At 50.9% G+C, this 14,208-nt stretch overlaps 1 protein-coding gene across 1 annotated transcript in view; it reads right to left on the bottom strand.

The window, feature by feature from the left end:
* NGF (nerve growth factor) overlaps nt 1-13,847 on the bottom strand; it is a 52,378-nt gene extending 38,531 nt beyond the window's left edge. The window contains exon 1 of the mRNA XM_082684995.1: nt 13,781-13,847. The gene's annotated coding sequence lies outside the window, so the exon portion shown is untranslated. The remainder of the gene's footprint in view (nt 1-13,780) is intronic.
* Between the last annotated feature and the right edge of the window lie 361 nt (nt 13,848-14,208).

The following is a 14,208-nucleotide window of genomic DNA, read 5'->3' as shown; positions in this document are numbered from 1 at the left end:
TCAGGACCCAGTCTCTGCCAGGCTGTGTGGGATGCCTGACTTTGCCCCTCGCTGGCCTTCCCAGTGCTCTAGGTCCTACTGAGGCCCTCACCGGGCTCCTGGCAAATGATGGCGCAAGCCCCCCCGCCCTTCGCCAGGAATGACCAGTGGCCCTTCAGGATGAGCTGACCCAGAGATTTTCTCCTGGAGCTGACTACTCTTCCCTCCCCCTCTTCTGGGGTCTGCTCCCGACCAGAACCAACTTGAGCTTAGATTTTGCGCCCTTGCTCCTGTTTTTCTCCCACTCACCTCCCTTCCCTGACTCCTCTCTTCAGTCACACATCTCAGAGCCCTCCAGTCTTGCTCTCTGTCCCATTGAATATTAAAGTTCACATCCAGCTCTGGTCTACAACAGCTCCTCTGTACATCTACCAGAATAGGCCAAGCCTCCTGAGCCCTGCTCTCTCTGGGTCCCCTTAGCTGAAGGAGACTCCACAGACTTGCAGTGCAGCCCATGTCATGCCTCCTCCAGGAAGCCTTCCCTGAAATGCAGGATCCCACTGATGTCCTTCCTAACCTTCTGTCATAATCCATGTCTGCGCCATACTTATCAACTTCATTCATTCAACCAACACCTACTGAGCTTCTATTACATGATGCACACTTCACGAACACAACAAAGTTCCTGCCCTCATTCTTACATTCCTGTGGAGGAAGCAGATTAATACTGAAACAAACAAATACTAGAATTAAGTACTGTGAAATAAATAAAGCATGGTAAAGGACTATAGCCTATTGGTGGCAGGGTTTGGTGGGAGGGTAAAATAGATATCTTAAATCAGGGCCATCAAGGGGCACCTGGGTGGCTCAGTCTGTTAAGCATCTGCCTTCAGCTCAGGTCATGGGATGGAGCCCTGAGTCGGGCTCCCTGCTCAGTGGGGAGTCTGCTTCTCTCTCTCTGCCTGCTGTTCCTCCTGGTTGGGCACTCTCTGTCTTTGTCAAATAAATAAATAAAGTCTTTTAAAAAATAATAAATTAGGGCAATCAAGAGGGGACATCTGAGCAGACCAATTGATGAAAAGGGAACCATGCAAAGAAGATCTGTGGGCAGAAGTTATCCAAATAGAGGAAATAGCCAGTGCAAAGGCCCTGAGGCAATAACCACAGCACTAGCATGCTGAAGATATTATAAGAAAGTCAGTGTGGCTACCACATAGCAGGCAAGGAAAGGAATAAAACCAGATGTTGGAGAGAGGGAAGGGACCCAGTTCATAAGAATGCAGGGATTCTCCTAGCAGGTCTGCAAACCTACTGACATTTTGAGCCAGATAATTGTTTGTTGTGGGGGGCCATCTTGTGCATGGTGGGCTGTTCAGCTGCATCCCGGGACTCTACCCACTAGATGCCAGTGTCACTAACCCCACCCTCACTTGTGACATTAAAATTTGTCTCCAGAAGTTGCCAAATATCCCCTAAGGGGAAATCACTCCCAGCTAAGAACCCCTGAAATAAGGTCATGGCAAGACTATAGATTTGAGTCCGTAATGGGAACCCACTAGAAGGTTGAGGCCTGGGAAATAAATAAAATAAAGATTGACATCTTAATTTTTAAAGCATGTTATTTATTTGTTTTATAGAGAGAGCAAGTGAGCATGAGCAAGGGGAGGGGCAGAGGGAGAGACTCCCCACTGGGTGCGGAGCCCGATGTGGGGCTTCATCCTACGACCCAGGGGCAATGACCTGAGCTGAAGCTAAGAGTGGGATCCTTAATAAACTGAGCCACCCAGGCACCCCATGACTGGCATCTTTAAAAGGGTGCTCTGACCTTAGCTGGGCGAAAAGGCCGGGGAGGGAGAAGAGTGGAGGTAGGGGGCTGCATGAGGGGGCCCCTAGTAGTATGGGGGACAGGGAATAATGGTCTGGACAGGCAGTGGTGGGATGGTGAGCAGTGACTGGATCCAGAATTTATGTTAAATCCAGACTTGCTGGTGGATGGGAAGTGAAAGGTGACAAGGAAGATAGAATCAAGGATGATTTCTAGATTCGGGGTCTGGACAACTGTGGGGATAATGATGTCATTATCTGAAAGGGAGAAGACTAAAGTAAGACCTAAATTTACAATATCCAAGAGGACATGACAGTAACGCCCAAGAGCCAGGAGCCCGGGGAGAGGTCCGCATTGGAAACAGACATACCGAAGTGGTATTTAATACCTAGGGAGGAGAAGGTATCTAGGAAGAGAGTGATACGGAAAGGGAAGGAGCCTGGACTGAGCTCCAGGGCACTCCAACATCTGGAATCAGAAGGCAAAGCCAGCCAAGGCGAAAGAGAAGGGAGAAGGCACACGAGTTACATCTGGCGTGGTCACTCCAGCGCCTCCTCCTGTCCACGGCCGGGTCACCGAACAGTCGGGCCGCTCCTTAGGCATATCCACTTGCGTTCAGTGCCAACAACCCTACACAACCAGGCTGAGGCCACGCAAACAACTAAGCAAAAGTCACCGTGTTTAATCCTTCCTAAGAAGTACTACGAGTCCCTTTTTCAGCAGACGAAACTGAAAACTGGAGAGGTATGGTAAGTCACTGTCAATCACACGTGTGTTCAGCCTCAATCCTGGGCCTGGAACCCTGGAGAGTCTGATTCCACGTTCACACTTTTTCCACAGTGCCCTTGGCCTCTTCCGTTAGGGGCCCACTCCGTGCCTGGCACCGGCTCTGTTCCCATTGTGGCAGGAATGGCTCATTTTTGCCCAGGCTTATAGGAAATGCTTTCCCATCTGCTGCTGCAGTCAGTATGGGCAGGAGGGAGCTAGGATCACTCGCGCAGGGCAAGTGACTGTTAGGGGTCTACCCTGCCCCCCACCCCCCGTCAACCAAGGGCAGAGCCAGCGCTGGTACCAGGAGTCTCACGCTCCTTTTATAAGTCTCACGTCTTACTTTTATACCCACGGCCAAGGTGCTTCCCCCAGCTGGCAACCTTATTCAGCCAGCTCTACCCATTCACAGGGGCAATATCATAACTCTCATTTTATCAGATTAAGACTCAGAGAGGCTCAGAGAAGCTCTGGGATTTGCCCAAGTTACAGAACTTGGGAGAAGCCCGAGCCAAGGGTAAACCCCCGGTCTCCCGAATCTCGGTATTACTGAGATGAAATAAGAACTCCCTGTCTGACTTAACCACTTCTTCTTCCTTATATAACAACTCTCCCAACCCCTGAAAGAAAGAACTACAGACAGGTTTGTGGAATTTTCCCAAGCATGAGTTTGCCAGTCAGAATTCTGTAATAGGTCCATAATCATTTCAGGAGGTGAAATGATTAGAAGATGGACGTTCTGTGTACCCTGCCAATTTGAATCCTTATTTCGCTTAACTATAAAGATCTTTTAAAAGAATCTTTGCAATGTAGTTTCGCTTTATTAAGCCCTGTACTTCCTGACATGTCCCGCTCTGTTTAAGAAAAATTCAAAACAACAACACTTAAAAGCCCTTCCCTCCCCCCAAATATTTTCTTTCATTTCCAAGATACAGAGATGCTGACACGTGGGCATGAAGCATGGAGTCAGGCTTTGGTGTCTGACCTCCTCAAAAAAGAAAATGAAAACATTTCTGGGTGTTCACACTTTCCCCAGGAAAGGACAGACACAACACTCTTGAACCCGGATGAAAAGAAAGGTAATTCATTTCATGCCTAAGAAACATTCCTGATGGTGTGTCATGTTCTGGGACAATTGAGTCCATCTGTCATTGCAAGTTTCAGAAAGGGGAGAAATACGCTCTTCCCCTCTCCCCCCCGGCTGTGGGTACAGAAAAGTCAGTCAGCGTGTGTGTGTTTTTTCCTTGAAAATAAAAACAACAACAAAATCAGGTGCAACGGTGATGTACTTAAACAGCCTCTTGGCTGCTTTCCTTGTAGCCCCCCTCAACTCCCGTGCTTGGCTCAGTAAAACCCACCTGCCTGCAGGAAGGGAGCTGGGTTTGACACACGGACGTTCCTCTGTTCTAAACGTTAGTTACAATGTGCAACTGACCTGGTGACATTAATTTTATAGGGAGTAGAGGAATGGGTGGTGGAGAGGAGGGAATAATACTCCAACGGAGATGAAAATTATCCCTGAGAACCAGGTCCTTTTTCTCCCCTTCTGCCCCACTCCCCTGAAACCTCAAATACAGATGTCTTAAGTGCCCCAGAAAGGAGCATTAAATCTTTGGTCTGGACAGGAACTCAGCATTTGAGGAGAAATCACTAATAATCCTTTTTGAATCTTAGTGGTGAAAATGGGGCCCAGTGGGAGGGCATTTTATGAGGAGAGAGTTGGAATGAGCCCCAGGGGAGCGTGAAGAAGCACAGATGAGGGGGGAGGTGACAATTCCACAGGAACAAAGAGGCAGGCAGTTTGTCACCACTGACCTGTCCTCAGGGGCTGCATTAGCTAGGCTCTCAAGAAAATTGGGACATGTCACCTTTGTGGCCCCAAAGAAGAATCTTGGCACGGGTCACTCATGTCCCCTCCGCTGGGAAGGGAAGGTCTAGGGTCAGTGACACATCGTGGGCTGGGGTGAGGGCTGGAGTTAGGATTAGGGTTTGGTTTGCCTGACGGTGGCCGCTCTGGTGTCCACAGGAGGAGCCTTTAAGTTATTTATCCAGGAGAGAAAATTAAACCCCACGCGTTGGGGCCGCCTGGAGCCTAGCTCATGAGAAAATGTTAGGCTCTCTGCTCTGGGCAGGAACGTCTTTAGAATTTTGACAATGTCAACATTTTAATGGCATCTTAGCTCTGCTGCCCTTATAAAAATATACTAAACGGGAAGGATGTGATTTGTGGGAACAGAAGCTCCTTCCAGAATTACTGCACCCACACTAGGACCAAAGCATTTATCCTGGTCACATGGCCAGGAAAGGCAGAGATACCCCTCTGACGGTTCCTGGTGACAGAGTAGGACGCCTTGTGCCCCTCGGACAATGATGTCATGGTCCCCAGTGGGGAACAAAATCACAGGAAGATGGCTTTGCAAGTCGGAGATGGAGAAAGGTGATACAGGAGGTGGGAACGAAGACAGGAGACGACTGTTGCTGTCTCTTTGCTCAGTTTGCCAGGGAAACAGCAAAACTCAGGAATAATCACATTTAGGGAAGTCATAGTTCTGATGAGGTTGAGGAGTAATAAGGAAGGAGGAGGAGGAGTTAGAGGAGGAAGGAGAAGACAGATGCTGACAGCAGCCCTCACTTCCAGAGGGTCCATTGGGTGGCAGGCACCTCACATGTCTTATTGTTTAATCTACACTGTCGTTTAATCTAATCAATTCATTGTTTAATCTACAATGGCCCTATGAGAATGGAATCCTTGTGACCTCACGGAGAAGGACAGGGAGGCCGTGCGAACTTAGGTCACCCGCGATCCAACAAGTGGGACTTGCAGAGCGGAGACTGAACTCCAAGTCTGTCTGGCTTTGGAGCTACGCCCTTTCCTAAATCATGCTATCGTCCCTACCAGTAGCTTTTAACCTTCTTCAGTGACTCACAGTGAAAAAATCCATTTCCCATCACGATCCAGTTTGCACACATGTATGCCTAAGCATATGTACAACTAAAACAGAAGTCTCATGTATACTTTGCCTTTGCTACATGCAATGCGTTCTGGCTTTTAAAAATTTTATTCTAGTCTCTTGTATTAAAAGAGAGAGAGCTGTACCACTAGACTGGTTTCACAGCCCCCTAATGGGTCTTCATCTTTGAAAAACATTCTCCTTTTCTCTACTCTATGGCAGTTGGCTTGAAATGTTTTTCAACTTCCTGCTTGATCTTGCTGGATGCTAGGCAGTATCTTTACTTCTGAGGCATGCTGCTAATTATGTACTCTGGACCATCCCTCTGGTGGAGGGGTCATCATTAATCAAATATTTCAGAAATTACAAATATCTGACAAAGCCCTTTGCTTGGAAAAGAGTCAGTCCAGGAAACCATCCAGAAACATAACCGCTGATCTCAGGCACCAACTAATACAATATTTTAAAAGCAGCTGATGCATGCTTGCAAAAGAAACTCTTTTCTCTGCTTTTAGAACCTAAAGGACTCCTCTGCTCTCATGGGGAAATGCATGCTCACCATCTCGCCATAATGCCAAAGGAAAAGCAACACGTAAGGGGTTGTGGCAATCCGTCCATCCACCATCAAGAGTGGTGCTGCCTTTCTCAGTTTTTCTTGAGTACACCTAGGATCTGCAATCAGACTGCTTTGTAGGGGAGTGTGCGTGTCTCCACCCCGGGTTAGGATTTCGGGGACAATTCTGTTTCGACAGCTAGGGACAGTGACAGGGTTGGTTGAATGAGATTTAGGTCATGGAAAGAGAAGTCCAGATCAGATGGCTCAGTGCAAGTCAGCCCCAACGAGATGCGGACTCAGTGACTTCACTTCAAGCAATGTGCACGCTAATTGAGAAAACATGTTCCTGTGATGGCCTCATGCAAAAATCCAGATTTACGAATTTTTTTTTTTTTTATTCCTAAGAATTCCTTGAATATTTGCCGTGCGTGTCTATACAGCTTCCCAGAGTACTTTTCCTTCTTCCTGAGGAGCATTGTGTTTTTCTGCTGTGGCCCGGGTCGGGTTTTTAAAAGGGTGGGATCCTGACAGAGAACAAGTGGGCACGTGGCCACAGGCCTTGGGGAGAAGGAGGAGGCGGGCAGGAGAGGAGAAAGATAACCGACACCTTCTGTCCCTTTCCTGGGGCAGAAAAAGTGACTGAGATCCAAGACCTTGAAAAGCAATCATCCACAGAGCTCAGCGAGGGACCCTTCTCCTTCATGCTTGTGGCCCTGCATTCTGAAAGCCCTCTGGGCTGGACTACCCCCGACCCACACCCCCATTCCCAAGCCCCAGCATTAGGCTTCTGGGACATTCACTGCATTGCAGGTTCTGGGCTAAGTTTGCGCTTTCCAACATTCTCCTCTCTCACCTCATGACTGCCCTCCGAGATCGACATTAGGATTCCTTTTTACAGATGAGGAAACTGAGGCACACAGGCATTAAGGAATGCGGCAGAGAACCGAGAAGAGGTAGAGCATGGATCTGAAGTGAGTGTCTGTCTGATTTTGTGTCAGGGCTTCTTGCAACCAACCCTGCCCACCTGCAGGACACGCCACCTCCAGGAAGCCTCCCCGGAATACACCACACCATTCAAACCTCTCCCTTCCTGTGGCTCTTAACAGCCACATCAGCGGTTCTTCCACTTGTCCCCCTTCTGATGCTGCTCTCCACTGCCCCAAGCGTGTTAATCTAAATGACAAGATAAACAAGCCTGCAAACAGATTCTTTTTGGTCTGCATGGATGTTTTGAAAGTGAAGAAATTGCACATTTGGGCTCCAAGTTTTGACTTTTCTTGAAAAGTTGAAAGATCTGGCCACCCTGGACCCATCACCCTGCAGAGCAACAGAAGGCCTGTCCCCTTTCAATGGGGGCACACTCTCTGTAGTTTACTGTGGTCCCCACTGGCCTCTGGACTCACCCCACTTACATTATCTGATGAGCCTGTAAAGCCATTTTATTTCTGACTCCTGAGCAAGCCCGTGGGTGGGATCATGACTAATATTTATCACAGACAACCCCCTCCCACCCCTGTGCCCAGTCCCCTGACTAGCACAGTAATAAAGACGTTAATCTGGGAGAAGGAAAATCAATCTGGTGGCCTGATAACCAGGGGACCTACCTCCCCAGCGGGGTGGGGACTGTCCACCCTTTAACCGCAGGTTCAGCCCTAGCTGCTCAGCCACAGACCCTGGGTATGGGGAGTACGGCTGCTCTGCTGTCATAGGAAACCCACCTTCTCCTTCTCTCTTCTCTTGTTAACTTGATAGGATACATAAAATCCTAAAGACACAAGTGGTTGGAGGAGGAGGCGTTGGTATGTGGGGTAAGAAACCAAAACACTCTTCAAGCTGCCAGTACAAATGGCCATTCTCAAGAAATGCCTTATTTAGAGAGCACTGCATAACAACGCTGAAGTCTGAGACGTTTGCCGCTGGAAGAAAATCACACGAGACTCTCCATGCGTCTTTTTTTTTTTTTTTAACCCGGGTACGAGGAGGCAAAGATCATTGAGAAATGAAGCGTTTGGCTAAAATTCTATCAAAATGAGAGTGTTAGTTACAGGAGGTCCAAATATAGGTGGGTAAATTCCGAGAGAAGCCTTTAATGCTACCAAGAGATTTCTTCTCCCAATGCGGCAAAGTTTTATATATGCAGAGATATAAAAAGTGTAACGATGAGATCGCATGAGCTGAAGTGGGAAGCATGAAGGGAGGGCTGCCCCATACTAAGCGAGAACATGGGGAAGGGCAACTCATACCCGCAGAGGGCTTCCTATGTGCCAGGCCTGTGCTGGTGTGTGTCCCGTGTCCGACACGTCCACCCACCCACCTTTCTGACAGCCTGATGGGGCAGGTACTGTTGTCACTCCTGTATCATGGAAGAGGAACCCACAGAGGAGATGCCCTCCTGCTGTGTGATCACCTCCTGCTGTGTGATCACCCCCCCCAGTCACCTCCTCCAGCACCTGTTAGGCAGTGAGAGCCCAGCATGGCTCCAACTTCAAAATCATCGTCCAAAAGGGATCTTGTCTCTCCTGGCCACTCCCATCCACCTCAGGGAATCCACTTCTGGTTATTGACAAGGATGAGGGGGTAGCTCAGTGCATCAGCCGCAAAGCTGGATGTGCGCCGGGCCAAACAGGATGGCAATTCACCAGACTGAAATGCAAGTCACTCCAGCCATGCCTCAGATCTGCTGTGATGAGGAGGCGACACAGGACCTGAGAGAGAGGCTGAGCTCTCTTGGCTTCTACTGGACGGCTGGTCCTCCTCAGGCTCACTGAGGAACAGGCTGCAGTAGGCAGACACATGATAAGGTCACCAACCCTGGCTACTGGAAGGCTCAGCCAAAGGAAATGGGATGGGGAAATCAGCCCATCGGTCCCCAAGAGCAAATACTTTGTGGTTATCGGAAAACGAGGCTGGGAGTCGTGGATGGTAACAGCCCTCGACATGGAATGGCTTCTGTGGGAAGCTGGGGCCGTTCACTCCCACTGATTCGGGAGCCGGGTCCTCACACTTGGCGGGCTCTCCACCTGCCGAAGCCACCACAGGCACTGTCGACACGGCTCCCTCTGCTCAGCTTCATGGTCGATTCTCCAGGAAACCCTGACTGTCTGCCACTAAGAGTACCACTAATGAGAAGCTCTCCACACGTGAAGAATTGGTCCAACTCTTGGGGCAATTTAAAAAGCACTGTTGCTAGTGCCACCTGACAGACTGTGTCATCAGACCCTTCTCAGTCTCATTAGAGAATCTCCTTAAGTCTCTTATGTCTCCTCTCCCAACCCATTAGGAATCAACTCTGAACTCTGCTGCCCAATGGCTTCAGTAGTTTTCTCTCCTGCTACTTGGGGATGCGTAGCAAGCAGGTGTTTCCATAATCCCCTCCAAAGATAGCATTCATCTTGGCCCTTGGCACTAGGAATAACAACTGCTTCCATCTTTTGTCCTGGGTAAGAGCTTGGGGTGGGGTTAGGCACAACGTGAGCTGTTCTCCTTGAGAATAAATCCAGGGTCACAAGAACCACCTCTCCCGCATCGTCTCGCTCGCTGGCTTTTTTCAATCAAATGTCCCATTTTTGATTCCCATTTATTCTCACAGCTTGGGCACAGTTGTATTAATTTGATATCAACATGTTCCCATGTTGATGTAAGTGCTGGCCATGCTGGAAGAGAGTTCTGCTTCCTTGTTCTCTTGTTCAGGGAAAGGACCTCCCAGTGCCAAAATGTGATCCATTTAGTAAAGGAGGGAAGGATTCCCTCCCAGAGCTGTGGACACCCGGGGCAAGCAGTCTGCCTGGATTTTTAAGAGCATATGGCAGAGAAGAAAAGCAGCCATGCTCTAACACCACCTGTCCCTTCCCCCTACTCTCTTTGGTTTTCTTTTCATGTGGGTCATTTGTAGTCAAGCTCCACTGACAAAAGGCAAAGAGTGATGCCTGGCAGGACCACAGCAGTGAGGTTCCTGCCAATGGCCTCCTGGAGCCTGACACGCTGGTTCTGGGAGAGGAAGCCCAGGGCTGGACTTCTGAAGCCCCATTTCAATGATGAAATAATTGATGCCCTCACAGTAGGGCCTAGAAAAAGGGCCCTTTTTGGTAATTTCCAAAGGAGGGTTTTAACTGGGAACAGTATTATCCTTTTAATAGGCATTTAGCCATGTATGAGGGTGCATTTTTTGGTCGTCACCATGACCTCTGGCACTTAGTAGGCAAGCTAAGGACATTAAACTTCCTGCATTAAGTAGGTCACACTTAACCAAGAATTGTCCCCCAGCATTGGGAAACACTATTAATTCAATACAATAATCCTATAGATTGGAAAAGTAAAGCCTGACAAGTTCACTGAGTTGCTCAAAGTCGCAAACATTTTTTTCTCTTCTGTCTCTCAACTCAGGAAACTATCACAGACCATTTGCCCAAAGTACAGCCAGAAAAATGTCAAGAGATCATCTCCATGTTTCAGTCCAATTCCTACTATGTCAAGGTCTAAAGCCAGCAGTCTATAAAGGCTCCTCAAAAACACGTGAAGCAGCCAATTGAAGAATAATGAAAACATCAGGAAGCACAAGAGACTCTTCTTTATGACATGTCGTCATTATTCTGGTCTTGGCCAATCACCGTGGCTGAAGGTCTAGCTTCCTTGGCTCCAAGGATGGGACAACTCCATCCCTGTGCACACCCAACCAAAAGATCAGTGCCTGGGCTTCTCCAGCTGCATTTCTGGCTCAGGGCCATCCCCGGGTTACTATTCTTTGGAGTCAGGGCATGAACTGCTTGCCTACTGCCAGGTAGAAAGGTCCTTGGGTTAGGGTTGGGGAAGGGTCTTCCATCTACATTTATTTGCCTGATGCCACCATATGCTGTTCTGTGAAACTGGCCCATCGCTGAGCTGATTTCTCAAAACTGGCTAAACCTGAGAGCTAACGATTTGGCTGATGGTTTGCAAGATCAGGGGGGCCAATCAAAGAAAGAGAAACCCTCTGGGAACCCACGTTGTTTGCTCAGAGATACCCAGAGATTTTAAGGGAATCCTCGGCAAACCTTCCACTGGGCCCCGAGAGCAGAGTATTTGCTGTAGGTAAAGTTCTCCAAGGCATGATCAGGACCCCCTCAGTCTCTCCAGTCTCCTTTCTTAACTGGGAGAAGACTAATGGCTGGGGCTCCGGACCGGGTCTTGCGCTGATGGCTGCTTGGGGGCCTGGGCCTCACCCCTGCTCCAGGCACAGTGGGGAAGAGCAGCAGCATGTCTCCGGGTAAGTTCTCTGCAGCCCCAATGTGGCTGCCCTCCCAATAGGGCAGTGAATGTGCTGCAGTAGTGCTCAGCACTTGTTTCAAAGCAAAGAGGTGAGATTTTCTCATCAATTTAATCTCAGTAATGATGAGAAACTTCCCTCAGGCTCCAGCCCTGCCCTGCCATGCCCTACCCTCCCTGCTGATGTAGGCAGCTGGGGCCCCCTTCCTGGCCATGGCACAGATCTCTCCATGGAAGAATAGCGTCAAGCCTCCCTCTGGCCCCCCGGCTGGGGGAGGGGTAGGGTGGGCAACAGAACGAGGCAAGAACCTCACTCTTTGGAGAAAGACTAAGAGTACAGAAAGAGTCACCACGACTAGGATGACTATCCCGATTGGGACCCAGTTTTCCCGACAGGCTAGCAGGCCTGGGCTGCTTCAGGGGTAAGATGGCCGCCCGGGGAAGGCGTGGCCCTAGCAGCAGGTTATGAATCCTCCCAGGTGCTCCTACAGTTCCTCAAGACATGTATCCCCATGCCCCAGAGACCTCGGTTTCCTACTTGCAGCGCCTCCTAACACTTTCCCCTTCAAGCCTGCCCTTTTCAGCCCTTGCTTAAAGATGTTGGGAAAAAGAGGAGGAGTTTGGCAGCATGTGGCCTTAACCCGGCCCCCTTCAACAACCCAAGTAGGAGGAACATGCCTCTCTTCTGTTAGTCAAGGCCAGCAGCTCCGGTGGCAGACCCCACAACACTCCTCCCACCACTGCTGCCCAGTCCCGCAGTTCCCTCTGAACCTCTGGGAACATTGCCCATCGTGGATTGACATTTGGGTTGCCCAGGCTGACATATGACTTATTCCAGAACAAGACCCACAGAAGGCACCCATCCAGACCCAATGGAGCCTTTCCTCTACACAGGGAGAAAGTTTCAGATATTCAGTAAAAACCAACAAACAACAACAACAAAACCTATAAACACTGTTCAACAAGTATGGGCAGGACCCAAGTGCCGCTGCCCATTCTGCTCTGCTCTGGGAGGGAGAAGTGTTCCCCTCCAGTGGCTGAATTGACAGCTTCTAGAGTCTGAAGACCCTGCAAAGATGTCACTGGTGGGCCTTCCACCACTATGTCTGAATTGGCCAGAATGCAGCTGGCCACGCACGTGTAGGGGAGGAGGGGGCTGGCACTGGCAGTGGGTGGGGCCAGAGGATGGAGCCAGGACAATTAATCAAGTGCCTTTTCTCCAGGATTTCCATTGGCCTTGGATGACGGATGGGGCAGAGACACCCAGGAGAGCACTATTTTGGTTTCCAGCTGGGAACGTGCACTAAGTTTTCCTTAATATCCACAGCACCCAAAAGGCTTTGCTGTAATACACTTTAATGCATGAAACACCCATAAATTATCCTTCAAACTGTTACAACTTCCAACCTGGAACAACTTGGAAAAACCAGCCTAGCAAGCAGGATCTTTTTTAATCTCTCAAGTCACAAGGGAAGAGAAAGTTCAAGCAGAAAACACCTTCCACGAGAATCTCGGAGATTTTTTTTTTTTTTAAAGGAGAGTTGTATCAAACAGAGCTAAGCCACTTGTTTATGTTACCTCAAAGATGCCGCTTCCTGACCCCTGGGTCCTCTCTGCCTCCCCTTGGTTCTTGCCGCCTGGACCCAAGGCGCTGCTCGCACCACCCCTCCACGCCAGCTTCTCCTACACCTCGAAGCAGACAGCTGGAGGTGAGGCGTGTGACCCAGGTAGCAGGGCTGAGCTTTGGCGACCTCGGCCCAGCGCGGCTCCTTGGAGGTCCCCTGATGCGTCGAGTCCCAAGCCCCTCACTCAGGTCTCCCAGCCCTCCAGCAACGCGGGGAGGAGCCCGAAGACCCTTACTCGATTCCCTGGAACACTTCTAGCGCGCCCTGACCGGGTCGTCCCGGTACCTGGGGGCGGCGTGGCACTTTTCGGACTCGGCGCACACAGCAGCCGAAGCGCGGGGCGCACTGGCCCTCCGCGGGCGCACTGGCCCTCCGCGGTGCAGACCACCATTCCTCTCGCCCCGGCGCGCCCGCAGCCCGCGCATCCCTCTCTCGAAGCTCTTTCGCGCTTCCTCAGTTGCGCGCTGTCCCCTTCCAGCCCTCGAACTAGCAGCCCCAAGCATCGCCATGCGGCTACTGCAGCCTCCGGGATTGCCTCCCCGGACTGCGGGCCATCGGGAGGCAGAGAACTCCGGGACGAAAGAGAGCGCTGCCCACCACCACCACCACCAGCACCACCGCGATTCTCCCGCCTGCCCAGGCTCCCGCGCTCCCGCACCCATTCGGGACGCTCCTCTCACGGCTGCACTTCAGCCCGCGGGAGCCTCGGGGGTGCCCAGAGATCTCGCCAGACCGGGATCCATGCACTCTCTCCCAGGGAGCCCAGCCGCGCTAGCCCGCGCCCTTGCCCGCGCTGCGTCCCTCTCGGGGCTCGGCTCGGGGCAGCCTGACTCACCGCTGCGCTCCCCTCCGGCTCCTAGCGCTCTCTGCTGTGCATGAGCGCCGAGCTGCTCAAACACAAGCTTCTTGAATTCTTAGCCCCTCCTCCCGGACTCCTGAGTCACTCACTCCAAATCCTTCCCCCACTGCAACCCTCCCCAGCCCGGGCCCCGCACCTGCTCTGGTGGGCGGAGGTGCCGGGCTGTAGTGGGTCCTGGGTGCTAGAGGTCGATCGCTCCCAAAAGGGCTGGCTCGACACAGCCGGGGAAAGGTTCAAACCTCCAGAGGTCAAAGGGAAACACACGAGGGTCGGAGGGGCCTCGCGGGCAAGGCCTGGACAGGGATTTTCTGGAGCACCAGGAGCGGGTGCGGGCTTCGAACATCTTAGGGCCAGCAGGCGGTTGTGGGCGGAGTTGTCCCGACCTCCTCGCACTTCCCCACCCT

The sequence above is a fragment of the Mustela nivalis genome, assembly GCF_964662115.1.
Source record: "Mustela nivalis genome assembly, chromosome: 10".
In the NCBI taxonomy this organism is placed as follows: domain Eukaryota; kingdom Metazoa; phylum Chordata; class Mammalia; order Carnivora; family Mustelidae; genus Mustela; species Mustela nivalis.
The sequence above is the reverse complement of the archived record's forward strand: the minus strand, read 5'-3'. Positions and strand labels throughout refer to the sequence as shown.